Source organism: Hemicordylus capensis, chromosome 5, assembly GCF_027244095.1.
Source record: "Hemicordylus capensis ecotype Gifberg chromosome 5, rHemCap1.1.pri, whole genome shotgun sequence".
Taxonomy (NCBI): domain Eukaryota; kingdom Metazoa; phylum Chordata; class Lepidosauria; order Squamata; family Cordylidae; genus Hemicordylus; species Hemicordylus capensis.
The window spans coordinates 14,356,776-14,384,759 of record NC_069661.1 but is presented as its reverse complement, the minus strand read 5'-3'; the positions used below and the strand labels follow the sequence as shown (position 1 = coordinate 14,384,759).

Here is a 27,984-nt window from a genome sequence, read left to right as displayed (position 1 = left end):
GGCCGCGGAGGCAAGGCGGCGGGCCTGATGGCGGCACTCTGGGGCCGGCCGCGGCATCGGCGGAGGCACTCTGGGGCCGGCCAGGCCCGCTGGCGGCGGCGGCCGCACTCTGCCCCGCCGGAGACGGGGGGTGGGAGGAGAGAGAGAGGTAGCCTGGCCTGGCCGGGCCCAGCCGTGGTAGCGAGGCGGCGGGACTGGCCGGGCCCGGCCGCGGAGGCGAGGCGGCGGCGGCCGCACGGGTCAGCTAGTTACCTTTGAATATCACTAAGCGTGGTCAGGAAGTTATTCAGATTCTCAGACAAGTGGACAAACAGAACCACTTCCTCACAAAAAAAATTAGATAAGGATTACCTTGCCAAAAGATCGATCAAGACAGAAAAGACACCAAATTGCAGACAATATAGGCAAGTACTAGGGATGTGCACAAAGCTTTTCGGCGCCTCTAATTCGAGGCAACAAAATGTTTCGAGCTATCCCAGCCACATCGTTGAGGTGGGGCGGGGGGAAGCAGGTGCTTTTAAAGCAGGAAGGCAGGTCTTACCTGCCCCTCCCTCCCTTGCTTCTCTGCTGTCCCCCGCCATGGCGCTGTCCGTATTAAACAGCCCCAGTGTCTGTTTTGAAAAGCAGCGCCATGTGGCTGCTTCCTGCTTGGGAACTTCCTGTTTGCTGTTCCCAGCAGTCTGTGGGCATCGTTGCAAAGACTCAAAAAGGGAAGGGGCTGGGTGTCCCTTCCCCAACCTTTCAGTGATAAAAATAGAACTTGGCTGTTCCAGATTCCCTGCTTGTGGTTGCCTTTTAAGCCTCTCCAAGAGCGCATATGCGCGCGCGCACACACGCACACACACATACACAGCATTTACGCTGATGGGGAGGCACTGGGTTCTGTGACGGACCTTTAAACCAATTCAAAAAATCACAAGTTGGGCCCAGCATTGCACCATATGCAGATCTGTGGGCACGGGGATTCACAGGAGAGGGGAGCCCTGGTTTTCAGCTGCCCCAGGACAATGAGACCACCCTTTAGGGGTACAGACAAGGGTGTACATTTCCACATGAACAGACAGGCTGGCATGGGGAATGCTTTGAGAACTACTTGGCGGCATTCTCCAGGACTGGGACAGCAGTCGCCAAGGTACCCATCCCTGTGGCTTTCCTCCAAAGAGCATCCTGGCTCAATCTCGAGTCCCCAGTCACCTTGGACTCTCGTGAGATAAAAGTCCATGGGATAATGGGATAATTCTGCAGCATAGACCGTGAGTACCACCCAGTACAACGCGAATGCCACCTGGTACGTTTGAGCCTATTCCTTACAGATGGTTCTTCTCATGAGCAAGCCAAGGGATGATTAACTCCCAAGGGGAAGGGGCTGGGGTCCCCTTCCCCAACCTTTCAGTGGAAAAAAAATAGAACTTGGCTGCTCCAGGATCCCTGCTTGGGGCTGCCTTTTGGACCCAAGCCCAGACACATCCCCCACTCCCTGTCATGGTTCAGACTTCTGACTCAGAAGAGTCCGAGCAGGAGGATTTGCCTGCTAGTGAGGGCTGAGAGGCACAGCAACAAGATTTTGAGAAGGTGTCTCAAGAGGCAAGCTCAGTGGCAGTCACGCAGGCCCAGGAGATCACAAGAGAGGAAGCCGAAGTGCTAACTCAGGGAAGTCTGATTGGCTGCTGGTTCTCTTGAGCCATATATATTTAGCAGTCTCTCACTTGCTCAGATGCCGTTTGCAACTTTCGCTGGCGGCAGACAGTGTGCTATTTAAATTCCAGACTTTTCCGAGTTCCAGTTTGCCTTGTTTATGCTTTCCTGCGTTGTTCCGTTAATTCCTTGTTCTGGTGTCTTTTGCTCATTTCATTCCTTGCTTTGTGTTTTCTTTTCACTTATTACTCAGTTATTGTTAGAGGGGGGTACCTAGTTCAGTTCAGGAGACTTAATTCGTTTACAATTTTCTTTGTGACCCTTTTCTTTTCTTTTCCTTCTTGCAGTTTCGCTGCTACTTTCTGTTATCTCACAGGGGGAGTGCTGAAGGGGGCTGTAAATCCTGTTGGGTTAGTTGAGCTAACAGATTTACGACACTCCCCGCCATATGTTCCCATCCCAGCACTGTAATGGGGTGCCCTGCTTATATAGTCACCTGCAGAGTTTGTGCTTGTTAACATACATTTCTGTTGCTTACTTCATGGGGAGCAAAGCGCTTGGTGCCCATCGTGTCATCCCATCCCCTTTCCATCCTCCTTAGCCAGGTAGAGGGAACAAGGGACAGACTTGGAATAGGGAATGCCCCTTGAGAGGATGACAAGCCTGCAGTGGGATGTGGCGGCCTCCCTGTTGCCGGGCAACTCCATAGCGGGAGAGGTGACAGGAGAGGTGGGGCTGTTTCTCTGAGAGTTGGCCAGCAAGAAGCGCTGCCAGCATAGAGCAGCCATGTCCCTGGGAGGATCTGCACTGCCGCCTCTATGGATGCAGTTTGTAAATTGGTGCCAAACCACGGATATGGTGGCGTCTGGAGTCCAATGCAATGCTCTGGCAGAGAAACTGGAGGTCTCAGCGATGAACTTCTGTGAAAACTGAAGGTTCAACTTGGAATTTGGTGAGGCAACCTGGAGGTCGCTTTTGCCACGAAACTGCAGTTTCACGTGTTCAGACATACTGGAGTTCCAACCTCTGCCACTTTTAACTCCGGTTTGGCATGACATGTGAACTGGGCCAGTTGTATCTCTCTTTTTCTTCAGATGCAGGTGAGGAAGTGACTGTCCAGAATCAGTGCCTGGCTGCAGTAATGGACTGGATGAGGGTGAGCAAGTTGAGACTCAATCCAGACAAGTCAAAGGTAATGTTGGTTGGTGGTGGTAATTGTAAAGCACCTAGAGGAACAGGCCTTGCTGGGAGTGAGCCAGCATGGCTTCCACAAAGGTAAATCTTGCCTCACCAACATTTTGGAGTTCTTTGAGAGTGTCAACAAGTGTGTGGATCAAGGTGATCCAGTTGACATAGTCTACCTGGACTTCCAAAAAGCTTTTGACAAAGTTCCTCATCAAAGACTCCTGAGGAAACTTAGCAGTCATGGGATAAGGGGACAAGTACATGTGTGGATTGCTAACTGGTTGAAAGACAGGAAACAAAGGGTAGGTATAAATGGAGAGTTTTCACAACGGAGGGAAGTAAGAAGTGGGGTTCCCCAGGGATCTTTACTGGGACCAGTGCTTTTTAATTTATTCATAAATGATCTAGAAGCAGGGGTAAGCAGCAAGGTGGCCAGATTTGTAGATGATACCAAACTCTTCCGGGTAGTGAAATCCAAAACGGTTTGTGAGGAGCTCCAAAAGGATCTCTCCAGACTGGGGAGTGGGCAACAATATGGCAAATGCGGTTCAATGTTAGCAAGTGTAAAGTGATGCACATTGGGATGAAAACCCCCAACTTCAAGTATATGCTGATGGGAGAGTTGGTGACGGACCAGGAGAGGGATCTTGGGGTTGTGGTGGACAGCTCGTTGAAAGTGTCAACTCAATGTGCGGCAACTGTGAAAAAGGCCAATTCCATGCTAGGGATCATTAGGAAAGGGATTGAAAATAAACCGGCTAATATTATAATGCCCTTATACAAAACTATGGTGCAACCACACTTAGAGTACTGCGTACAATTCTGGTCACCACATCTTAAAAAGGACATTGTAGAACTGGAAAAGGTACAGAAGAGGGCAACCAAGATTATCAGGGGCCTAGAACACCATTCTTGTGAGGCAAGACTACAACACCTGGGGCGTTTTTGTTTAGAAAAAAAGACGACTGCGGGGAGACATGATAGAGATCTATAAAATCATGCATGGTGTGGAGAAAGTGGATAGAGAGAAATTCTTTTCCCTCTCACAAAACACTAGAACCAGGGGTCACTCCATGAAATTGATTGCCAGGAGGTCTAGGACCAAAAAACGGAAGCACTTTTTCACACAACACGTGATCCACTTGTGGAACTCTCTGCCACAGGAAGTGGTGACAGCCAACAACCTGGACGGCTTTAAGAGGGGTTTGGATAACTTCATGGAGGAGAGGTCTATCAGTGGCTATCAGTCGGAGGGCTGTGGGCCACCTCCAGCCTCAAATGCAGGATGCCTCTGAGTACCAGTTGCAGGGGGAGTAATGGCAGGAGAGAGGGCACGCCCTCAACTCCCACCTGTGGCTTCCAGTGGCATCTGGTGGGCCACTGTGCGAAATAGGATGCTGGACTAGATGGGCATTGGGCCTGATCCACCAGGGCTGTTCTTATGTGGTTCCTCTGCCCGAGTGAATGATGTTCAGTCTGTTCTAGATAGGGTTGCACTCCTGCTGAAGGCCCAGGTTAGCAGTCGACGGGTGCTGATCAATCTAGCACTGTTGCTAGAGGCTCATAGCCTCTGTGGCTCAGAGTGCCTTTTATCAGCTTTGGCAGATACACCAACTGTGACCTTACCTGGATAGATAGCTTGGCCACAGTTACTCATGCTGTGGTAACCAGGGCTGCAAGATTCTTAACTGGGACTGCACGTTTTGATCATATTACGTCAGTGCTTTGTCAGCTGCATTGGCTCCCAGTTCGTTTCTTGGCCCAATTCAAAGTGCTGGTTTTAACCTTTAAAGCCCTAAATGGCTGGGGACTAGGTTACACGAGAGAGTGCCTTGCCCCATATGTCCCGACACAAACCTTAAGATCTTCTTAAGGGGCCCTGCTCTGAGTGCCCCTGCCAAATGAAGTGAGTTGGGTGGCTACTAGGGAGAGGGCCTTTTCGGTGTTTGCACCCATTTGTGGAATAGCCTCCCCAGTGAGGTTCACCTGGCTTCATCATTTTGTTCTTTTAGACACCAGGTAAAGACCTTTTTGTTCACTCAGGCTTTTTAAATGTTGAGTTTTAAATTTGATTTTAACAACTGACTTTAGAAAAGTGTTTAAATGGTTTTGTATTGCATTTTGTATTTTTATTTTATCTTATTATTATTTTAGGTGTGTTGAGATTTCATGTGTTATGTGTTTTTACTTGATGTTTTAATGCTGTGTTGTGAGTCACCCAGAGAACAATTTGTTATGGAGTGGCTAAGAAATAAAGTTTTAATTATTTATTTATCATCACCATCATCATCTCTTGGTTTTGAGTCTGTAAGCCTTTGCAAAACAGTGAAATAAGGTGGCTATCTTATTCTACTGCAAGCTTATAAAAACAGACAATATTTAAATGATATCTGTATGCACTGCTGTTATAAGCAGAGATCAGGGTGGGGTTTTTTTGTTTTTTGTTTTTATTTTAACTAGTCTTTCTTGGGGAGAGCCATCTGGAGGTACAGAGAACCATTTTCTCATTCCTTTGGCTATGTAAACTGCTTTGAGAAGCAGGCAGGCCCTTCCTCTGGGTTAATATATGAAACCCTGATCTACTTCCCCATGTCAGCTTCTTCAGGAGATGGCATAACTTCCCTAAATGCTTGCCTGGAAGCAGTAATGGGCTGGATGAGGGAGAATAAACTGAGGATGAATCCAGATAAGACGGAGGTAATTATTGTGCGGGGTCAGAATTCCAGAGACAATACTTATCTCCCTCTTCTAGATGGGGTCACACTTCCCCAAAAGGAACAGGTTCGCAGTCTGGGAGTACTTATGGATCCACACCTCTCCCTGGTATCTCAGATTGAGGTGGTGGCCAGAGGGGCTTTCTATCAGCTTTGGCTGATACGCCAGCTATGTCCGTTTCTTGAGATGAACAATCTCAAAACAGTGGTACATTTGTTGGTAACCTCCAGACTTGACTTCTGCAATGCACTCTACGTGGGGCTGCCTTTGTACGTAGTCCGGAAGCTTCAGTTGAAACAGAATGCGGCAGCCAGGTTGGTCTCTGGATCATCTCGGAGAGACCACATCATTCCTTTGCTGACAGAGTTACACTGGCTGCCAATAGGCTTCCGGGCAAAATACAAAGCCCTAGTTATAACTTATAAAGCCCTAAATGGCTTAGGCCCTGGGTATCTAAGAGAACATCTTCTTCATTATGAGCCCCACCGCCCATTGAGGTCGTCTGGAGAGATCCGTCTCTAGTTGCCTCCAGCTCGGCTACTGGAGTGATGTGGATAGTAATGGTAAAGCACCTTGAACTGGACCCAGAACCCAATCAGCAGCCAGTCAAGTCAGATCATTTATCTACCAGATGTTGTTGGACTACAACCCCCATCATCCCTTTGGCCATGGTGGCTGGGAATGATGGGAGTTCTGGAGACCCAAAGGTTGAGAACCCGTGGCCTAGGCCTTCATCCTTTAACTGAGGATCATGCCAGCAATTATGTTTGCCTTCTTGAAAGTGTTTGGGAATGCTCTTTAATGTTTTGGTAGTGTCAGCTGCTTATCACCCTTTGGGCTTCTCTCATGGGGTTTCTAGAAGTTTAGTCTCTGAGTGGCATAACTCAATAACTCATCCCTGTCCCTTACTCTGTGTGGGGAAGGACTGAAGCTCAGTGGAAGAGCATCTGCTTTGCATGCAGAAAGTCCCAGTTTCAATCCCTGGCAGCATCTCCAGGTAAGGCTGGGAGACCCCTCTGAAACCTTGGAGAGCCTCTGGCAATCAGAATAGGGCAGGGGTTCCCAGCTTCTGGAGTACCACAGGTTGGGAACCCCCTGGTGTAGAGGATACAGGTTGAGTATCCCTTATCTGGACTGCTTGGGACCAGAAGTGTTCCGGATTTCGGATTTTGGAATATTTGCATAATGAGATATCTTGGGCATGGGATCCAAGTCAAAGCATGAAAGGTTACTGTATTTTTTTATTTTTTTTAGGTTTTATTTAAAGTATAAAAACAAATAAGCATTGAATTTACGATAACCTTTTTTTTGACATTTTCGACATTACCTTGTACTGTACCTTTACCAAACAGAGCAGGCACCAACAGAGTGCTAAAACAGACGCCAACAGAGCAGGCGCCAAACTGAGCAGGGAGTAGGGGGGGGATTTCCCTTTTCCCTCAAGCGCCAAAGCAAGAACATCAAAAACATTAAAAAGCTTCACAATAAAAACAGAACCACAACTAGAAAGAATTACAGACAAAACCCCTCTCACTAACAGCCTTCTGAAATAAGTAAGTTTTGACTGCATGTTTAAAAGCAGCAAAATTGGGAATCTGCGAGTGAGTGAGCTGAGGCATTTTGTTTTTTGTTTTTGTTACAGCATGGTGTCTGGATTTTGGAGCATTCCGGATTTCGGCTGTCAATCTGTACTGAGCTAGATGGACCAATGGTCTGACTGAGTACAAGACAGCTTCCTTTGTAACCCCTTTTGGCAGGGTCGTAGCTAGGGAAAATGGGGCCCGTGTTCATCCCTCTCTCTGGCGGCCCCTCAGATTGAGGGAGACAATGGAGAAAATAGGGAGGGATGGAGCTGGAGGGCCCCCAGGAGCTGGGGGCCCGTGTTCTTTGAACCCTTTCGCTCAATTATAGCTACGCCCCTGCCTTTTGGATCCCTTACTTGAAGAAGCAGCACTAGCTTGCTTTTCTTTATTATAATCAATTCCACTTTTTATTCAGTAGTCATAGAACGAACACACACACACACTTCTGCCAGTATCTGGAAATTAAAACTGAATCATAAACAGGAAATTAGAATTGGGCTGCTTTCCTAAGCATGCTTACTGGAAAGTTAACTTCATCAAAATCAAGAGCATTTAAAGAGGCGAAAACATGTTTAGGACAAGAGCGTTAATGTGAAAGATACCATTATTTCAAATAGGTGGGACAAAGCTGCCCCCACTCCTAAAATGCACTTTGCCCCTCCTGTAACAGCATCACTGCCTGCTCAGCAATAGAAGCATCAGCAATACTGAAACCCCGGATATTTGTTCCAGGGCCATTGCTGCTGTGCAGGGTGTGGTGTGGATACATCCTGACTAGTGCGCGTGCATATAAATGCACATGACAGACACGAAGGCACCAGGTAGCACCCAGCCTGGCAGTTCAAATGCTGCAGTAGGCAAGGTTCATTTTGCCCTATTCAAAGCATATGATGGGCCAATTATGTCGCTTTTGTGTGTCTTTCATCATCTGTGTGTCCTATCTTTAATCACATGTATTAAAAGAACAAACAGCATCTTCACTTTTAAATCAGGGAAGAAAGGGCGATTGCAGAGTCAACAGAAAAGAACAGCATACAGTGGTCAGAGCTATGCTTCAGCTATGCGTAATAGTGTGTGCAAAATGCTCTGGCACTGACAGGTGGTGTGGGGATAGGAGTCAAATATAGAAGAGCGGCCCTGTTTAATGCTGGAGGGAGGGGTCTTCACTGCTCAGCTTATGAAAGAAAAAAGTATGGACGGGAGACAAAATGTTGTGGTATATCCCTGCTAGGCATGTGCTGCCTGTTCCTGCGCATAGCGAACATTGTTTTTTAACCCTAACCCTCAGAAGCAGAAGGGGTTGGACTATCTTGAGGGAGTATTCTTCAAGCTGAGACATTTCCCACTCTTTTTGTTCAAGCCCTCCTTGCCACTGAGTTCCATCAGCTTCACCCTCCTAGTTAACTGCCCTCTGAGTCCGTGGATATTCCACCCCACTGATTTTAACTGCGGCAACTTGTGGGGAGGGAGTGTCCCCCTAGGGTTTTTCCCCTTCATATTTTGGTGAAATTGATGTAACTGCAGGTTACCCCGAGTCTGCTGGTACTTTCTTCTCACCCACAGGCACTCCGGAAATTTGGCCATAATGATCATAGTATTTTCAGCTCTTTCAAAGATAGATAGATAGATAGATGTGCAGCCTAACCCAGACTAGGGACGCCCTGCCTGGATTAAGCTGCACGTGATCAGATTAGGCCGATCCTGGTGGGACAGTGCTGCCTAGCCCGGCACTTTAGCCAGGTAGTTACCTGAGGTTGAGGGACCGAGTGCTCCCTTAACCAGGGCTTGCTGCTCGTGTGTGAGCTGCGCTGCTTCCAGCCCAGCGACAGACAGAGACAGGCACCCAGAGCACCCGTTCCTTGGGGGAATCCCCCAATGCATTCCGCATGTTGTGCAGTGCATTGTGGGATTTTTCCAGATTTTGGAATATTTGCATAATGAGATATCTTGGGCATGAGATCCAAGTCTAAACACAAAAGGTTACTGCATTTTACAACTTGTCCCAGCCTCTGTTTACCTACATTGCTCCCAGCAGCGCTGGTTGTGTGGACATGCGGCTTGCGTGCTTTTGGGGCCGTGAGCAGTTGTCTGTGGGAAGGTAGGTTGAATCCTGCCCACACACACACATACACACCCGGTCCGCACGTGTGCATGGCTGTGTGCATAGCCCCATTCAGTTCATCTTTTCTTGCAGGCATTTGAGAGCTGAACCTGCTGGGGCTGATGCTAAAATGCGGATCTACTTTTTGCAGTGATTTTTTTTAATTGGGAGAGCTGGGTTTTGTGGCAGGAGCTTTCTTATTGATGTGTCTTTTATTTATGAGGTTGTTCGCTGCCTCGGACAGCAACAAATCAGCTGGTGAAACTGTTTTCCCATCACTGCATCTTCCTAGTGGGAAAAGGCTGAGCTATTGGACTTCTGCCTGTCACGCAGCTGTTAAAAGGCCTAGAAACGCAGCCAGAGAAATAAGCCTGGTGCCCTAGTTGCCAGCTTTTTATGGGCAGAAATACCATGCATAAACAGCTACGTGGCAGGAAAAAAGAAATCAACAGGGGAAGTGTTTCCCATCCTTCAACCTTCATACTAGGTAAAACATTCCCCTTCTGCTTTCTGCCTGCTATGTATCTTCATGTAACCAGGCCCAAACAATTAAGTTGATGCCAGCATGTTGGTCTTCTTCTTTGCTTCAAGCCCATATCTAGTTGGCCTTCTCCTCCTTCTTTGGCAGTGGCCAATGAAAAGCACCTCCAAGATGGGGCGGGCAATGCATTGTATGCTGGCTTCCTAAAGTGATTGGTCTAAGCTGGCATTATCATGGCACAAGATGCTGTGAGTCCAGGCAGACCCCTCCAGGAAACCTGCATGCAACGTGCAACCTCAGCACAATCTGGTTGGTGCTTCTTATCACCACCACCACCACAAAAGGCCGGAGATGGTGAGGTTAGGTCCCAGGGGTGATGTAATCAATGGATAGTGGCATACAGAAGAACAAGCCCAGAGGAAGGTGGTGAGGGCAGTTGTGAAGCAGCTGCAGCATGGAACAACTGCCACCCACCACCGCCTGATAATTCGCCACATGAGGCATCCCTCTCACAGTCATCTGGACTGGGGATTCCTCTTCCAATGCCAGTTTGGGATAATTGCACCAACCCATAGGCGTTTGCATGCAGAGGCAAGTGGCCATTTTAAGGTGTGGTGTTTTGTTCTGTTGGTTTAGCTTCCTGGTTCTCACTTGACAGCTGCTTACAGCTCATCTCTGACAAGTCCACCTAGCTTAGCTTGGCTAGCAGCAGCAGCACCACCACCACCACCACCACAGGGGCTCAGGCCGGGGTCTTTCTCAGCAGTGCTTCCCAAGATCCATTTTAACAGGAGGTGCCTGGACTGAGCCTGAAAGCTGACTGCAAAGCATATGTCCTATACACTGAGCTATGCTCCTGCATGACAACAACCAAGCTTATGAAGATACCTGATTCTGAAGCATCTTCTGTTTTGATGGAGGAGTAGCCCATCTCATCTACCTAGAGTCTTTTTAAGTGGAGACTGAACCTGGGACCTTTTGCATGCAGAGCATGTCCTCTGCCACTGAGCTACGGGCCCCTCCCCTGGCACAAGGTATAAATTTAAGCCAACAAAGGTAAAGCACGCAGGAGGACGTGCAATCCCCCTGTTCCTGCACATGCCGCATTGAAATAAATCAGGGAGCCGTGCGAGAGCAGCCGTGGTTGGTGGACTGCAGCCAAGGCGTGCAAATCATCTACTGGAATGGACTGAACTGGGAACAAGAGCAGAGGGTCTAGGGGGAGATTTTGCCTTTGAGCTCCGTCGTTTATCACCAGGCACCAAAGAGAGGGAGATGGGTTATTCGCAGTTCACAGTGATGAAGGAAAGCAACAACACAGCAGCAAAAGATTTGATCTATGCTACAAAGGACAGTGTCAGATCTTGGTGAAAAGAAAGCTGCCTGGCGGTGATTATTTATATCAGCATTGGCTTTCTTGTCAGCTGCCTGGCTACCGTAAATTTGGACCATTCCGTGCACTGGCTCTTGGCAATGGATCCAAAATGCAAGGCTTGGCATTGAGCAGAAATGGCTAGGCTTGAGAAGGGAAAGCGGAAATTACTTTTGGAATAAGATAGAAGCTGATTTAATAAGGATGATTTCCTTAGAGGAGGGCTGTTTCTAACAGTAACTCTTCCATTGGTCTCAGCCCAAAAAAGCAAGAGGGGGAAGTGGGGTGGGGGCAGGTGATAGGATGCCAAGGACATCAATTAAAGACTGGTAGTATTAAAGGCAGGCTTCAGTTTTTAAAAAGAAGGGCTGAGTCAGAATCCTGTTTGTCCAGTGCCTAAAGAGCTTAGACCCATTCATATAAATGGCTCCAGTTTTAAATATAGCAGAACTGCATCACAGTCCAAATCACCACGTACATAGTGCACCATATAGGCTTCCATACATTGTAGCTGGGGATGATGGGAGTTGTAATTCAGCAACATGTGCAGAACCACAGGTTAGGAAACCCTGTTGTAGACCAACATCTGGGGACCCAAGCTGGAGAACCCCTGGTCTCACTGAAATCAAGAGCACTTCAAAGGGCTGGATCATGCTCTTTATCTGTGCAACCAACAGTCAGCTTTCGAGGTCCTAATTAACAGACTATGTCCAACATTGGAGACATTTAAACCTTATCACAACAGAAGCATAGAGCTCCAGCAGGGGAAGGAGACAGAAAGCAAAGCTAGCAGTTCTCAAAATCCAGCTTCTCATCCCCTGCAAACAACAATGGGTGGGGGAAGCAGAGGTGTTTGGTATGCTGAGACTTCAGTGTTCCCCAATAAATTTAGTTTATATTACCACTTGTGGACTTTTTCAAGAAATATTGTCTGTTAATTCAATATGCCAGCAACAAAGTTTACTCTTCGGTGATGCTTCTTTTTAAGGTTTCAAGGTTAGGGGTCTGGGATGGAGTGCAGAAGGGGCACAAATGCTTTTTGTAGGAGTTAATGAGGCAGAATAGCTTCTCTGGATGGGAAAATATATTTTCTCACCAAATTAAAAGCTGTGCCAAAAAAAAAGGAAAAAGAGAGAGAAGAAAACACACGAGATGAATGTGGCTTCCTTTTTTATTGTCACCGTGGAAGAAACGGTGGAAACTTCTCACACAATTGGAGCTGGTCTTATCACGGGGATCCGAGAACAGCAGGTTTGCCAGATAGTCTCTTTTTATTGGCTTTGTCTTGCATACCTAGTACAGCCATAAAGCTGTTCTTTGCTCAGGAAAAAATAAAAGCCACCCCACATTAACTGAAGTACAGCTCACTGCCTGATCACAGACTTGCCAAGAGTTCTAACTGTAGAGCCGTGCAGAGGCTCCATGTAAAAAGAACATTTCCTTTGCAAGCCCCGTAGAAATGATTAGGAGATGCAGAAGAGCACCTCTTGCATGCAGCATATTGTCCAGTCCTGTCCTGTCCTAGCTCGCCACAAGGCTGAGGTTGGGGTTGGGTCGGGCTGAGGGGAAGCTGCAGGTCATGCTGCAGGACCCTGGAGAGATCCCAGGGAACAAGTTGACTCACCACGGTCTAAAGGCAGACTCAGCCCTCAAGTGTTCTGGAGCCCAGACTATTCTTCCTGGGCTCTACTTCTATGCCTGGAGGAGTGTCTGAGCTTTAAAGGGGCCACTGCCGAGAGTCTGGCACCCCTCTGTTCAAACTGCACTTCCCTGGCTTGCTGGTAGTGCTGGCATGCCAATATTGTAGGGGTGCGGGGAAAGGTTGGCTCTGTGGCGGGCTGGGTCTCAGGGATGCTGCCTCAGGGGTCCCTGAACCTGTGGGGGGCCTAGAAGGCTATCTTATACTCAGGGGCTTGCTGGTAGTGCTGGCATGCCAATATTGTAGGGGTGCAGGGAAAGGTTGGCTCTGTGGCGGGCTGGGTCTCAGGGATGCTGCCTCAGGGGTCCCTGAACCTGTGGGGGGGCCTAGAAGGCTATCTTATACTCAGGGGCAGAGCCACCATTGGGCGAATGGGTTCAAAGAACCCGGGCCGCTGCCAATCAGGGGCTGCATCTTGCAGCCCCGACACGTCCCCCATATCTGATGTCAAGCAATAATAGTCAAGCAATTCAGATAAACACCAATTGCACTATTCCATTTACTTCTGCAAACATTTTAGCAATAGCAATAGCACTTACATTTATATACCGCACTATAGCTGGAAGCTCTCTAAGCGGTTTACAATGGTTTAGCATATTGCCCCCCAACATTCTGGGTACTCATTTATTGGTATCATTTATTGGTATACACTGAGAATCAGCATTGGATCTTTTAACAGCTGCAAAAAATATCTGATTGCTTCCATATGGCAAACAATGACAGTCTGTTAAATTAAATAATAGTTATTTCAGGTCTGCAAAATGGCTCCGACTGAGAATGTATAACTGCAGGAGAGAAAGAGGGAAGCCAGCAGAACTGTAAAATATATTGGATGTTACTTATTAACTCTTGGAAAGGGCAATGGATCCAAAATTCTTTGCTGTATTTCCATATGCCTGACAAGCAATTCTATACAATCCGCAAGTGGGCAAACGCAGGATGGAAGTTAGTCCAATAAGTATTAGAGCTAAATTTACTACTGATCCTTAAGAGTAACTTCCGAGTAGTAGTACTACTGAGTAATTTAGTCAGGATATCAGCCTGTGTTATTGGAGCTTTTGTTCTCAGAGACAAAGATATTCACAAATCCCTATGCCCAGCTACAAAAGCCACAGACAAGGAAGTTGCAACCAACAAACAGCCACTCCCTAGGAAATCAAATACCACAATAATAGTGGGAGAAAAGAGAACCCAACTGACACCAAGTGAGTAAACAACTTGTGGAAATTCCAGAAGTTAATGAGGGCTGATTATAGTAGTAGACTCTCACACATCAATAAAAATTCTGAATAGCTGATCTGCAAAGCAACATTATCGTGTAATATGGGAGAGAGATTTTTTTTAAAGCGACTCCCTTTCTTGGAATAAAAGACTATTATGCATCTAGAAACAACACCAGCAAAAAACAAACAAACAAACAAAGGAAGCTGTGGAAGGGTGTAACAAATTACATATATGGGGACAAAAGAACTGAGTGGCACTCAGAGAAATCACTGAACTCTGAGAGACAACAAAATAAGTTGATTTTGAGTATTAAAGCCAGGGTGGGCATCCAGTTGCAGATGGCCCGCGTACAACGTGACATCAGTGGGTGGCACCCAAGAACACTGGGGAATCCCTAGCCTTTCCACACCTGTGCAGACTGGGGAAGAAAAGGCCAGGAACTGCAGGGTATGTGAGAGCATGAGAAGGTAGGGGGAACCCCTCCAGCAGAGTGGAAGGGTGTGAGGTGTGTTCTTTCAAGCCACGAAGAACTTCCAGGGATGAAGCACCAAAAGAGATGTTGCCCATCAGTGCATGATGGGCAACCTCTCACAACGTTAGCCAGTCTGAAATGGGGTAGCCAGTTTCTTAGGATTATAAGAAGCTGCCTTATACTGAGTCAGACCATTGGTTCATCTTAGCTCAGTATAGTCTACATGGACTAGCAGCAGCTCTCCAAGGTTCCAGGCAGGAGTTTCTCCCAGCCCTACCTGGAGATGCCAGAGATTGAACCCAGGACCTTCTGCATGCAGAGCAGATGCGCAGAGCTATGGCCCCCATCCCCATCATATATGGCAGTCTGCAAGATCCTAAACCTGAGCAAATCCCACACACCATTCATGGGACGAGCCCTTTCTAGTATTATGAGAGAGCGAGAAAAACCTTTCTCTGTACACTTTATTTACACCGTGAATAATTTTATAAACCTCTGTCATGTGCCCCTCTTTTGTTGTCTTGTGAAAGAGAACAGAACTGATGGGGGACAGAGTAGATGCAGACAAGGCAACTAAAATTATGTAGAAATGCAAAGAAAAAAGCTACAAATTGATCGATTCAGCAATGTGGCTGATGACCCTGCTCTGAATAATGTAGTATTGTATTTGAAACTTATGCAATGCCTGAAGTGGAAGGAAGGAAGGACACTCGCACCCATAGAGATTTTTATAGGGGAGCCTTTATGGATATGGGGCTAGAGAATATGATTTTTATGCGATAAAAACACCTGCTTGGCTCTCAGAATCAAGGATGGATGTACCAGCCCTGCAGTTAAAAAAGCTGTTTTACAACCAAATGAAACATATTTGCTGTGCAAATCACCAAGAGAGTTTGTAGGCACCAATCCCAGTGGTGTTCATTTTGCAAAATTGCTTTGCCTAGAAAGAGCTGATGATTACTGAAAACTTTGATGCATGGATATGTGAACTCATGGAACATTTGTGCTGTGTGAGCAGCTGGGAATGTGTAGCTGGGGGTGGTGGTGGGGAGATACAAGGATAATAAGTTCCCAGGGCTGTAGCCAGCCTTCCTCACTAAGCGGGACTCAAAATTCCCAGGTTGGGCTTCAATGAAATGAATTAAGAACCAGTGATCACATCATAACCAATGGGAATTTCTATAACCCTGTTGCCAAGCTCAAAAGTCTGTATATACTTTAATTTCCAGAAGGATAACAGTGTTAAATCTGCTGCAATAATCTTGTGGCATCTTAAAGGTGGCAACATTTATAGTGGCATAAGCTTCTATGAACTAGAGTCCACTGCATCAGATCCATGAAATGTCTTCAACTGGCAGATCTCTCTCCCCCCCCCCCTCATATGATACTGATATGGAAATATTTCCTGTTGAGCAACATACACATTGTGAGACGCTGGACAAACAAGAAAGTTTTTGGATATATAGGCTCAAGACTCTCATACTTCATGGACTGAACTTGGAGAATACATAAAACCACCTTACATCCATCTGCAACATCTGTCCATCATTCTTTTCCTATCATCTGCCCTGAAACTCTGCTAACACAGCATTCTTAATTGCCACCTTGTGAGCAGACAGAGTCGGGACTCTGTTGGTGTACTGCCCACCCCGTTCCCCAGCTGTCTCCCTGACTGAGCTCACGGAGGTGGTTTCAGATTTGGTATTGAAGACTCCCAGAATGATTGTTCTGGGTGACTTCAACATCCATGCTGACGCTGCCTTGTCTGGGCCGCCATGAGAAGCATGGGGCTGTTCCAACATGTTGTTGGCCCAACACATGAACTGGGGCACACTCTAGATCTGCTTTTTTTGACTGGGCAGAAGAATGGTGATTTGAAAGTGGAGGATGTGTCATCTGTGCCTTGTCATGGCCAGATCACTTTCATCGAGCCCCTGGTGGCGCAGTGGTAAAACTGCTGCCCTGTAACCAAAAGGTTACAAGTTCAATCCTGACCAGGGGCTCAAGGTTGACTCAGCCTTCCATCCTTCCGAGGTCGGTAAAATGAGTACCCAGAATGTTGGGGGCAATATGCTAAATCATTGTAAACCGCTTAGAGAGCTCCGGCTATAGAGCGGTATATAAATGTAAGTGCTATTGCTATTGCTATTGCTATTCTGAGGTTTAGAGTTTCAACCCCATACCACTGCAAAAATGGGGAACCTATTAAAGTGGTCTGCCCCTGGAAACTGATGGACTCCAATGGATTCCTGAGGGTTCTGGGGGATTTTCCAGTTGGTATGGCAGGCACTCCTGTTGAAACTCTAGTGGAATGGAGAGATAGCTTGGGCAGTTGATACAATTGCTCCCAAGTGTCCTCTCCTGCAAAGCAAAACCCATGCAGTGCCTTGTAATACACCTGAGCTGAGAGCAATGAAGCAAGCTGGAATGCAAGTGGAGGAAAACACATTAGCGAGTGAACACATTCGTGAGCCTATTCTGTGGAACAAAATAAATGTCTTTTCCCCCGTCCAACACTGTATCCTCTCAATTTCATCCAACGGGGCTTGTACCTGTTGTCATTACAGCCAACCAGCCTTCTTTAGGATCAACCATCAACAGTAAAGGATCCAGCCGTCAAGAAATTCATCTTGGGCCCCACAAAAGCTAGGGACAGTCCTGGTGGATAGTCATCATTCTAGAAAATCTCCAAGGAATTTTTGAATCAGAGGAAATTAAAGTCAGTGGTGAATAGTGATGTACGCTTTCTCTGACTGTCTACAAAATCTGCTTGATTGGCAAGCACCAGAGAGGGGTTGGCCCTGATACAGACTGCTGTATTAAGCTCATTTTTAAAAAACCAAAAACCCAACCCAAATGTGTGTTAATAAACTCTGTGCATGTGTGTATGCGCGCACACACACGCAGCATTATTGCAGTTGTCCCAGTTGCTGCTGCTTATGTTTAATGAGCATGTGCCTTCAGGGGTTTTTCCCCCAGCACCATAGCCAATGCATCTACATGTAGGGAAAGCAGATTGTTATCAGGCTGCAATTTGCATCTAGAACAGCTTGGCTGTTACCAAACTGAGCACGTGGTCCCTGGCTTTGCATCTCTTGTGGGGAGTGTTGGCACTGCGCTGCTGCTCGGGTAATTAGCTGGTTTACAACACACTCAGAACATGCAAGATCCACCACCCTGCTTTTTGTTTTCAACTAGCTGCTTGATAACCAAGGGTGGAATTATGGGGTAGGTGTTCTTAAACTTGGGTCCGCAGATATTGTTGGATTTCAGTTCCCATCACCCAGAGCCACAATGCCTAAAGCTAGAGTTGATGGGAGTTGTAGTCCAAAATCTGGGGACCCCTAGTCCAACGTCTGGGGACCTCTTGTTATAAGCTAAAAACAGGTTTCACAACCCCATGTTTTCCATTCATGCTGGTGAAACATTTGTAGGGAAAATTTGATGGATAGGAGGGAGGTTTTTAACCATCCTCTTCATCCAGCAGTTCCCCCATACAATCCCTCCCCCCACCTCTCAAAGATTAAAAAAAAATAAGTTCAACTGCTAAGATGTGGGGAAGGGCTATTTCAACATAAGCTTTCAGGAACTAAAAATCATTAGATGCATGAAGTGCCCTCCTCAGCCTAGCAGGTAGGTCCAAAAGCATGGGGGGGGGCAGAATGTAAGCAATGAGGAGTCAAATGGCCATGAAATGCAAAAGATACACCTTATGAGCATTTTCCATAAAGCTTAAATGAGATACGCATTTCTCATGTTCTCATATCTCAGTTCACAACAGCAGCTACTAGCAACAATAAACTCTTCCTAGCCAGTTTGTGTGTCGCCACAAAGGACAGAAAGCTGCTCGGGTTTTCTTGTTTGTTTTTGTTTGTTTAAAATCAAAACCAAAAACCCTTTGATTCTAAGGATGCTGGATGCTGAACCAGATATAGTCATAGCTGTGCGTTTTCTATAATGGCACTGCAAAAATGTGGAGTGTTTCCATTGTCACAGAGCCAATATGAAATACAAGCAGCCACGGCTGCAAACATTTATGGTATCTTTGGCTAGGAGTCTATCAGTGGTTGTCCAAGACCTCAGCGCACCTGGCAAGGTGCCAAATGCTTTCCACTTGTAAGGTAAAGTGTACCGTCAAGTCAATTTCGACTCCTGGTGACCACAGAGACCTGTGGTTTCCTTTGGTAGAATACAGGAGGGGTTTTACCATTGCCTCCTCCTGCGTAGTATGAGATGATGCCTTTCAGCATCTTCCTATATCGCTGCTGCCTGATATAGTAGCAGTGGGGATTTGAACCGGCAACCTTCTGCTTGTTAGTCTAGCATTTCCTCGCTGCGCCACTTAAGATGGCTTCTACACCTCCTTTATTTGTTGTTGGGTTTTTTGGGAGGCAGTGCGGGTTGCAGCAGCAGTTGTAACAGCCACTGCTTCTGGTTTGTTACCTAGGTGTTGATGGGCTTACCTTCATCATCTACCTTCAAGCAGAATCAAGACAGCCATTTGCTGGGGATTCTCTAACTCTGCAGTTCTTTTATCAAGCAGGGAGTTGGAGTAGATGACCTCTAAGAAGGATACCTTCAACTTGATAATTCTGTTTCTCTAGGGTGCTCAGATAACCACAGGCAGTAAGGGAATGGCATCACACATACACAGTGAGTTGTGAGTGATGCTACCTCATGGCTGGAATGCACTCCTGTAGCATATCTACAATCAATGCCTTGGATTATTCCCAAGAGCATTGCCACCAATGGTGGCGGTAATCTTATCAGTGTGTGAACTGATTCTAAGGGCACAAAAGGGTTACACTAGAGAGAGGTGAAATTGGACCACACATATTTGGAGTCTAACCTGACTGCCACTTAAGTTACAAACTTTCTGCCCATTGATTTCCCCAAAGCAGGTCTCTGGATGCTGGAAAGTCCTTGCTGGAATAGCTGCAGCAGGTGTGCCTGAAAATTATTTTGTTCCTGAGATATTCTTTAAAGTTGCTGAAACCTATTAATGAGGGCCAAACGGGCACCTGAGATGATTATAATGGCTTTGTTCCTATTGTGGAAATCCTCTTCTGTTTTATGTCTTCCCTTCTCTTTCCTTTCCAATCTCCCCTGGAATCACCAGAGGGACTCTGGGGGATCCATCCAGTATAATTGCCTGGGAAGGAGCTGCAATCACAAAGGATTAATCTTTTAAACAGCTTATACAGTTTCATGAAGGGTATTGCCAAGCGTCTTTCAAGGAGCCAATTAAAACATCACTCATTTTTTTTGATATGCCCATTATTCAGACTGTCTCAGCTGACTGCTTTGCTGGAAAAGAAAGCCTTATTTAAAAAGTTCTCATTTAAACAGAAGGGAAGGAAACGAGGGATGTCTCCCTATGCAGTGTATTGGTCCAGGCTTCTCCCAGCCTCTGGTGCCACCTCTCCAGGCCTGCTGCCGGTGCCGTAGCTCAGTGGCAGAGCGTCGGCTTTGCATGCAGAAGGTCCCAGGTTCAACCCCTGGATGGAAAGACTCCTGCCTGGAACTTTGAAAAGCTGATGCCAGCCAGTGCAGACAATACTGAGAGAGATGGGCCAATGGTTTGACTTGGTATAGGGCAGCTTCCTATGTTCCGAAGTGTTCCTCTCCCCTTCCTCTTGGTTGCTGGTCAGCACTGGGGCCCAAGGACTGTCTCCTGCCCCATCACACTTGCTGCATCAGTTCATTTTCAAAGCAAAATTATTCTCTGGGCTGCCAACAACCCAGGAATGCATCGGGATATCTTCTAGCACAGTCCCATAGAAATGAATTGGACCTGCAAAAGTGCCTGATAGGACTGGCAGAGGAGGACTTCCTTGGTGGATTGGGTCTTTAGTTCCCAATGAAACTTCCATTCATCTCTTGTTTCCCTTGCCTCTCCTTCCCCTTTCCCTCTCTTGTTTATAACCTTGGCCTCCGCTTTCCCTACCCTTATCCCCTACTAACTGAGCAAAGAAGCACCACTTTTAAAGTGGTGAGTCTCTTCTGTTTAGCAGAATCCACCCCCAGCACAGCATTCCTCCAGTGGTTGTTGCTAGTGTTTATCTTATGTTTCTTTTTAGATTGTGAGCTCTTTGGGGACAGGGGACAATCAATCTTTCTTTCTTTCTTTCTTTCTTTCTTTCTTTCTTTCTTTCTTTCTTTCTTTCTTTCTAAAATGTAAACTGCTTTGAGAACTTTTGTTGAAAAGCAGTATATAAATATCCATAGTCATAGCCTCTCAGTGTTTTTTCACCACTGAAAAAATTAAGATTGCAAGTTCCTTGGGGCAGGTGCCTATTCCTTTTCCTTATTTTACTGTGTTAGGGGCTGGCATTCTGGAGAGAAACAGGTACCGGGCAGGCAAGTAGCCAAGATCATAAAAGCAGGTCATTGAGCAGAAGGACCATCATGTTCAGATCACACATGAGCAATGACAGATTGCTCCAACTGAGAAGCCAGGCCAGGATCAGAAACTTGATCAGACCAGGCGGAATCCAATTGACTTCTGGTGTCAAGGCAAGCTGGTAGTTGCAATGCCACCCTTTGACCACTGGCAGTGGTGGTGCTGAAGTGCAACAGAGAGCAAGCCAGAAGGTCCGTCCTCTGACAGAGAGTGAGGTACCTGGATTCTGCTGCTAAGGTCTCCAGTTTGAGACACGCCACATCTGGCAGATTACACTGCGGTACAGCACCATGCACACTGATACCACTCTTTAATAAATTAAAGCTGCTGAGGAGGCAGATCTGGACTGGAAGCCCCCTTCTGCTAATTCCTCCTGCAACTAATGTTGATTAAAGGCATTACAGACATAGCACCATGACTTGTGGGTTTGTGTTAGTGCAGCCGTGGTTACAGGACCATCCTACGGACATGAGAAGCAGCCTTCTGCTGAGTCAGACGATTGGTCCATCTAGCTAAGGACTGTCCACTCTGACTGGCAGAGGGTCTCTGGGGTTTCAGGCTTTTTGCAGCCCCACTACCAGAGATACCAGGGAATGAACCTGGGTCCTTCTGCATGCAAGGCATGAGTTCTATCACTAAGCTACAGCCCCTCTTAAAACACAGCAGCAAGTCTTCAGTTGATTCTAATGGTCAAGAATGGGAATTTTTTAAAAAGGAAATCCTCACTGTGTTTAACCAACCCAGTAATAGAAACACCATGTAGACCATTTAGCTAAGAGCATGTTCTCTTTCACAAGAAGGAAGGGTCCAAAACCAGCTACCATATGGTCTCAATAATAATAAAAAATGTATTTTTAATTAAAGGAAAGCTTGTCTTGCCCTTCTTGAGTGCCTTTACTTCCTCCTCCTCAGCCAGCCTTTTTTTGCCCAGGGGATGCATGTTTTGGTAGAGAGTTGTGCAGAAACATTTCTGTTCCTCACTTCCTGATTATTGCAGCATAGCATTGTAGGATTCACTGATTCATCAGGGAAACAGAACAATAGCACCACCACCACAAGAGGTTCTGGTAAGAACTAATCTGCCTACTTTCCTTTCACTATAATCTTAATTGATAATTACTAACTTCCACCTCAAACATTCATTTGTCCATCATCTGGAATTGGAGTGGGTAATATCATCACAAACTACACTGTTGAGGTGTCCCTACAACTCTACCAAGTTTGGTTCAAATCATTTAGGCAGTCCTCAAGTTAGCCCACTTGCTTCTCAAACGTTCACACATTTGCCATCTTGAATCAGGTTAGATTACATCAGTACAAACGATGCCATTGAGGTGTCCCTATGTGTCACTCACTATAACTGTACCAAATTTGATTCAGGTTGGTTAGGCGATTCATAAGTTAGCCCACTTGCACTTCTGATGTTCACCATTTTGAATTGGGGTGGATGACATCATCACAAACTATGCTGTTGATGTGTTCCTATGTGTCACTCACCAGAACTGTACCAAATTTGGTTCAAGTCAGTTAGGCAGTTCACAATTTAGCCCACTTGCTCCTCAAATGCCATCTTTAATTGGGATGAATGACATCATCACAACCTACGCCATTGAGGTGTCCCCATGTGTCCTTATAACAGTAACAAATTTGGTTCAAATCCACCCAAAAGTGAGAAGTTGATAGAGGGGGATGGGGACGGACACACACACACACACACACACACACACACTCTGAGCTGGGTGATCTCATAAGTTTATTTTCCTTAAGGAAAGTAGTCTGAAAATGGCAGAAAATTAGCACCCAGCGCTGAATGTGCCACTCCTGACACTGCCGAGAGGGTTGTGTTTTTTCATCTATGAGTATTCTACTTCCCTCTCCCACATTTTCCTACTTCTAATTGTCATTTGGTTATTGATTTAAACCAGTGGGAATTTAATAAGGATGAGGGCATTTAGTCTTTTGGTTTTGGTACAGGCAATTAAGATTTGGGAAGCAGTCCCTCCCTCTTTCGTCATAGTGCACAATTTAGCAACAGAAGAACTATAATCTTACAACCTTGTTATGAGAAAATTAAACCACTTTGAGAACTTTTGCCGAAAAGCACTATACAAATATAATAATTAATAATAAAGGGGTGTGTGCACTCTCTCACTCTCTCTCTCTCTCTCTCTCTCTCTCTCACACACACACACACACACACACACACACACACACACACACCCCAAACTCACACTGTCTTTTAATGGACATGTTTTATCATGATGCTTTTTTGGCCATTATTTTAATTGTAAGATGAACTGAGCACTATTTTGGTGGAAATGCATATCTAAAATTCAACTCAGTCTGGTCCCAGCTTCTCCCTCCAGGGTACGCTGTTGAGGAGCAGGTGAGAGGACGTGGATGGGGAGGTGGAGTGGTTGTGGTTTATAAGAATAACATCTCCTTTACCAGGTTCCTGTTTGAAGTGTCTGACCATATTAAATGTGTGTCCTTCAGTTTGGAGACCAGGGATAGACTGCGACTTCTGCTGGTGTACCAATCACCCCGCTGCCCAACAGTCTCTAACTTAGCTAGCAGACTTGGTCTCAGACTTGGTGTTTGAGTCCCCCAGGCTGTTGGTGGTGGGGGACAACAATATTCACTTTGGCACCAATTTGTCCAGAGTGGTTCAGGAGTTCATAGCAGCCATGACAACTATGGGCCTATCCCAAGTCATCTCGGGACCTATACGCATTGCTGGTCACACACTTGATCTGATCTTTCACTATGATCAGGGTGGCATTCCGTGGGTCGGGTTTCTTCTGACTTCCCCATTGTCAAGGATAGACCACCATCTGGTTAAAGTTGGATTCACCATCATGTCCCACCTCTGCAGAGGTGAGAGGCCTATTAGGATGGTCTGCCCGAGAAGTTTATTGGATCCAGTGGGGTTCCAAGAAGCCTTGGAGGGGTTTAGTGTTGGCTCTGCCAGTGATCCTGTTGATGTCCTGGTGGACAACTGGAACAACAAACTCACCAGGGCAGTAGACATGATCATTCCTAAACGTCCTCTCTGACCCACTTTGAAACTGGCCCCCTGGTACATGGAAGAACTACAGGGGCTGAAGTGGCAAGGTTGGAGTGCAAGTGGAGGAAGACTCGACTCAAACCCAACAGATTACAACACAGAGTGCATTTGAAGTCCTATGCTCAGGCAATACATGTAGCAAAGAAGTGTTTCTTTTCTGCCTGTATTGCATCCGCAAACTCACATCCACTGGAGTTGTTCAGGGTGGTGAGAGGGCTAGTCCATGCCCCTCCTCCCTTGAATCAGAATCTGGAACCACTGATTAGCCGCTGTGACATTTTTAATGAGTTCTTTGTGGATAAAATCTCTCCTATTTGGGCCAACAGATTCAGATCCCACAATTACTGCAGTGTCTGATGCAGGGGTGTTCAGTGACTCCTCATGTGGCTAGGCTGCATCTGTTTCAGTTTGCGATTCCCAAGAATGTGGACAAGCTGCTTGGAACGATACGACCACTGGCGGAGCGGGACCGCTGGCGGCCTGTGTGTGGCCACTACCACGGCACCCCTGACCCCGCCCCCGTGTCTGATGTCAGACGCGGGGGCGTGGTCTGGCTGAACGGAGCCTTGAGGCTCCGTTCGGCCCAGAAAAGAGTAGTTGCCCTTTAACTGACAAAGGGGCCATGCGGCCCCTTTGGCAGTTAAACGAAGGCTGGCGCTGCTTTTGCTGTGCAGCCCAGGAGCGGCTCTTCCTTGCAGGGAAGAGCCGCTCCTGGGCTGTGCTGCTAAAGCAGCACCAGCCTTTAACTCCTGAAGGAGCCGCGCGGCCCCTTCAGGAGATACTTAGGCTGGCGCTGCAGGTAAGAGCCGCTCCTGGCTGGCGCTGCGAAACAGCGCCAGCCTTTGTTTAGCTCCCAAAGGGGCCACGCGGCCCCCGCTCGGGAGCTAAACTAGCCTCCCCGCATCTGAAGTCAGATGCGGGGGGCTTGTCGGGGCCGCTCTTGTGGCCCGTGATTGGTCAGCAGCCCAGGTTCTTTGAACCCATTGGCCCAATGGTGGATATGACCTACCACCTGTTCTCTTGATCCTTGTCCAATTTGGCTTATATTATCAGCTGGGGTGTTAGTGGTTGTTGTAGAAGGCCTGGTAGAGATTATAAAATGCTTTTGAAGAAGCCTGCATTGGATCCCTCAGAGCTAAGCAACTACAGGCCTGTCTCCAACTTTCTGTGGCTTGGCAATTGAGAGGGTGGTGGCCTCCCAGCTCCAGGTAGTCTCGGAGGAAACTGATTATTTAGACCCATTTCAAACTGCTTTCGGGTGGGCTAGGGGGTGGAGACTGTCCTGGTAGGCCTGATGAATGATCTCTAATTGGGAATTGACAGAGGGATTGTGACTCTGTTGTAACTTTTAAATAGTTTAAATTTTGTACACTGCCTAGAGATGTACATATCAGGCAGTATAGAAACTAGATAGATAGATAGATAGATAGATAGATAGATAGATAGATAGATAGATGTGCTCTATGTGGGGCTGCCTTTGTATGTAGTCCGGAAGCTGCAGTTGGTATGGAGTGCAGCAGCCAGGTTGGTCTCTGAGTAATCTCGGAGAAACCACTTTACTCCTGTATTGAAAGAACTACATTGGCTACCGATAAGTTTCCAGGCAAAATAAAAGGTGCTGGTTATAACCTATAAAGCCCTAAATGGCCTAGGCCCAGGGTATTTAAGAGAATGTCTTCTTCGCCATGATCCCCAACGCCTATCCATCAGGAGAGGTCCGTCTGCAGTTGCCACCAGCCTGTCTCCCATAATCCCCGCTACAATGGTCAAAGGCCCCTGTGCTCCGCCACAATAGCTTCAACATGTCACGACAACTCAATAGCTTCAACATATCAATAGCTTCAATGAGCCCCTGGTGGCGCAGTGGTAAAACTGCCGCCCTGTAACCAGAAGGTTACAAGTTCGATCCTGACCAGGGGCTCAAGGTTGACTCAGCCTTCCATCCTTCCGAGGTCGGTAAAATGAGTACCCAGAATGTTGGGGGGCAATATGCTAAAATCATTGTAAACCGCTTAGAGAGCTTCCAGCTATAGAGCGGTATATAAATGTAAGTGCTATTGCTATTGCTATTGCTATGTCACGAGTCTCAGTGAAGTTAATAAAGCTTCAATTGCACTACTCCAGAGTAAGCAAGATACGAATTGTGTCTTGTGTCCTATATCAAACAACCTTCATTATAAAGCCAACTAACCACAGAAATGTCCGTATTAACGCCTCCAAGTTAATCTACAGACCTTGACTTTGTTGTCCAGCAGGCCAGGAACTTCAAGACACAGTGTAGGTTCGAAGGCATGGTGAACTTTCCCAGGAACCCAAAACACAATCTTACACACTGATACCTTCTGTGCTGGAGCTTATTCGCAGGGAGAGTAAAAACTCTTTCAGGAAGGTGGTCCAAGCACAAAGAGGATAACAAATTCAGGCTGTGCGTTTAGCTGCCTTCTCCTATGAAGTTTCTGCAGTTCTTACTAACAGCGTTTTGCTACATACACACACTACTGCTGTAGTCAGCATTGCCCTAGGCATTTGGGTGATGATGAAGCCATAAGAGAACAAGACGATTAACAGTGACTAAGAGAGGGCAGGGATAAACTTAAGGAAGCTTGTGATCAGCATCAACATCTGGATATTCAAACACTGGCAAAATCAGAGCGCTGCCATAGCTCTGTGATTTTGGATCTATTTATTTTTACATCTTGCTTTTTACCTACAACCCATTTATTTTACACACTGGGAACCCCTGGTATCGTTCTTACTAAGAGTAGTCGTGGAAGAAGATGCAAGTTATCCCTGGAAGTCTAGACTGTAGCTTTATGGTGCTTATCATGCTTGTGGGAAGGACATGAGGGTGAACCAAGTATAAGCTGCATCTGTTAAAGTGGGCTCTAGCCCATAAAACCTTGTGCCACAGTAACCCCTGCTAACTGAGCAAAGAACCCCTAACCCCTGCTAACTGAGCACCTTTTAAAGTGGTGGCTCTTAGTAGGGATAGAGCCACTGCCCGTATCTGACCCCGGAATAGCATATCTCCAGTGGCTGTTGCTGTTGTCTCCCTTTGTGTTTCGTTTTAGACCCCAAAGTCTCGTGCTCTCTCACATGATTCCAACCATCCTCCCTTGCTGCCCCTTATCCCTGGAACTCTCTCCCAGGCTCCTTACATTTTGCCTCCTGAAAATGTGGCTTAATTCCTTAGCCCCACCTGAAACAAAGCCTGTGTGTAACTGCATTTGTGCATAATCAGCCCATGGCCCGCCCTTCCCTTCCTTCCTTGCCTCTGTTGAGTGCCCTGCATATTGACAATACAAGATGAATAATGACCTGTCAGACTTTCCATGGACTGATTTCTGTATTTGCACAGTGCCATGGGAACTCTGCCTCTTTGCACATAATGCAAATGCATACAGTGAAGGAAATGCAAGCACCTTACACCTCCTGTTCTCCTGCACCTCTGTCATGGCTGAAAATGAATTTTTGCATCTCTCCAGTCCAGCAGAAATGTGGAAAGACTGCATCATGCCACATGGAAGAAAATACTTCAAGGAGGAAACCTACACTTCCTATAAATATGAGTGCAGCATTATGGAACTACCAAGCAGTAACCAAGCGAAAGGGACTCAATGTAGATTCAATTTACTACCATGTAAAACTGGGGACTAAACAAGAGGGAAGCATGTAGACCAAACAATGGTTTTGTAATTGGAGAGCATCAAAGAATCCACGCTATTTTAACATGGCAATAAAATGGAAATGTTGCTTTCGATGCTGTGACCTCTTTTTATCGAATCCTGTTGCCCACACTCCCGCATTTTGCCATCAAAGGGATTCATTCTTGGTGGGCAGCTTTTATTGTGGTATTTATTTATTTACTTACTTAACAAATTTCTATACCGCCCAAACCCCACATCTCTGGGCAGTTTACAATTTTTAAAAAATACCATTAAAACACAATTCAAACATTAAAGCAATTTAAAATTTTAAACATGTTAAGAGTGTTAAGTATTAAAACTGTAAATCTAATTAAAAATATTTTAATTAATTAAAAAATTA

General features: G+C 46.4%; 1 protein-coding gene and 2 long non-coding RNA genes across 7 annotated transcripts in view; 1 reads left to right on the top strand and 2 right to left on the bottom strand.

Annotated features, from left to right (window-relative positions):
* The window catches only part of SHROOM3 (shroom family member 3), a 250,264-nt gene that overhangs the window by 104,566 nt on the left and 117,714 nt on the right, over positions 1–27,984 (bottom strand). The gene's annotated exons all lie outside the window — the stretch shown is intronic.
* LOC128327179 (uncharacterized) overlaps positions 1–27,984 on the bottom strand; it is a 93,453-nt gene that overhangs the window by 17,941 nt on the left and 47,528 nt on the right. The gene's annotated exons all lie outside the window — the stretch shown is intronic.
* Positions 1,743–27,697, top strand: LOC128327178 (uncharacterized). Its single transcript, XR_008308515.1, has 2 exons — positions 1,743–2,827; positions 27,423–27,697. It is a non-coding gene; the product is annotated as an uncharacterized LOC128327178 (long non-coding RNA).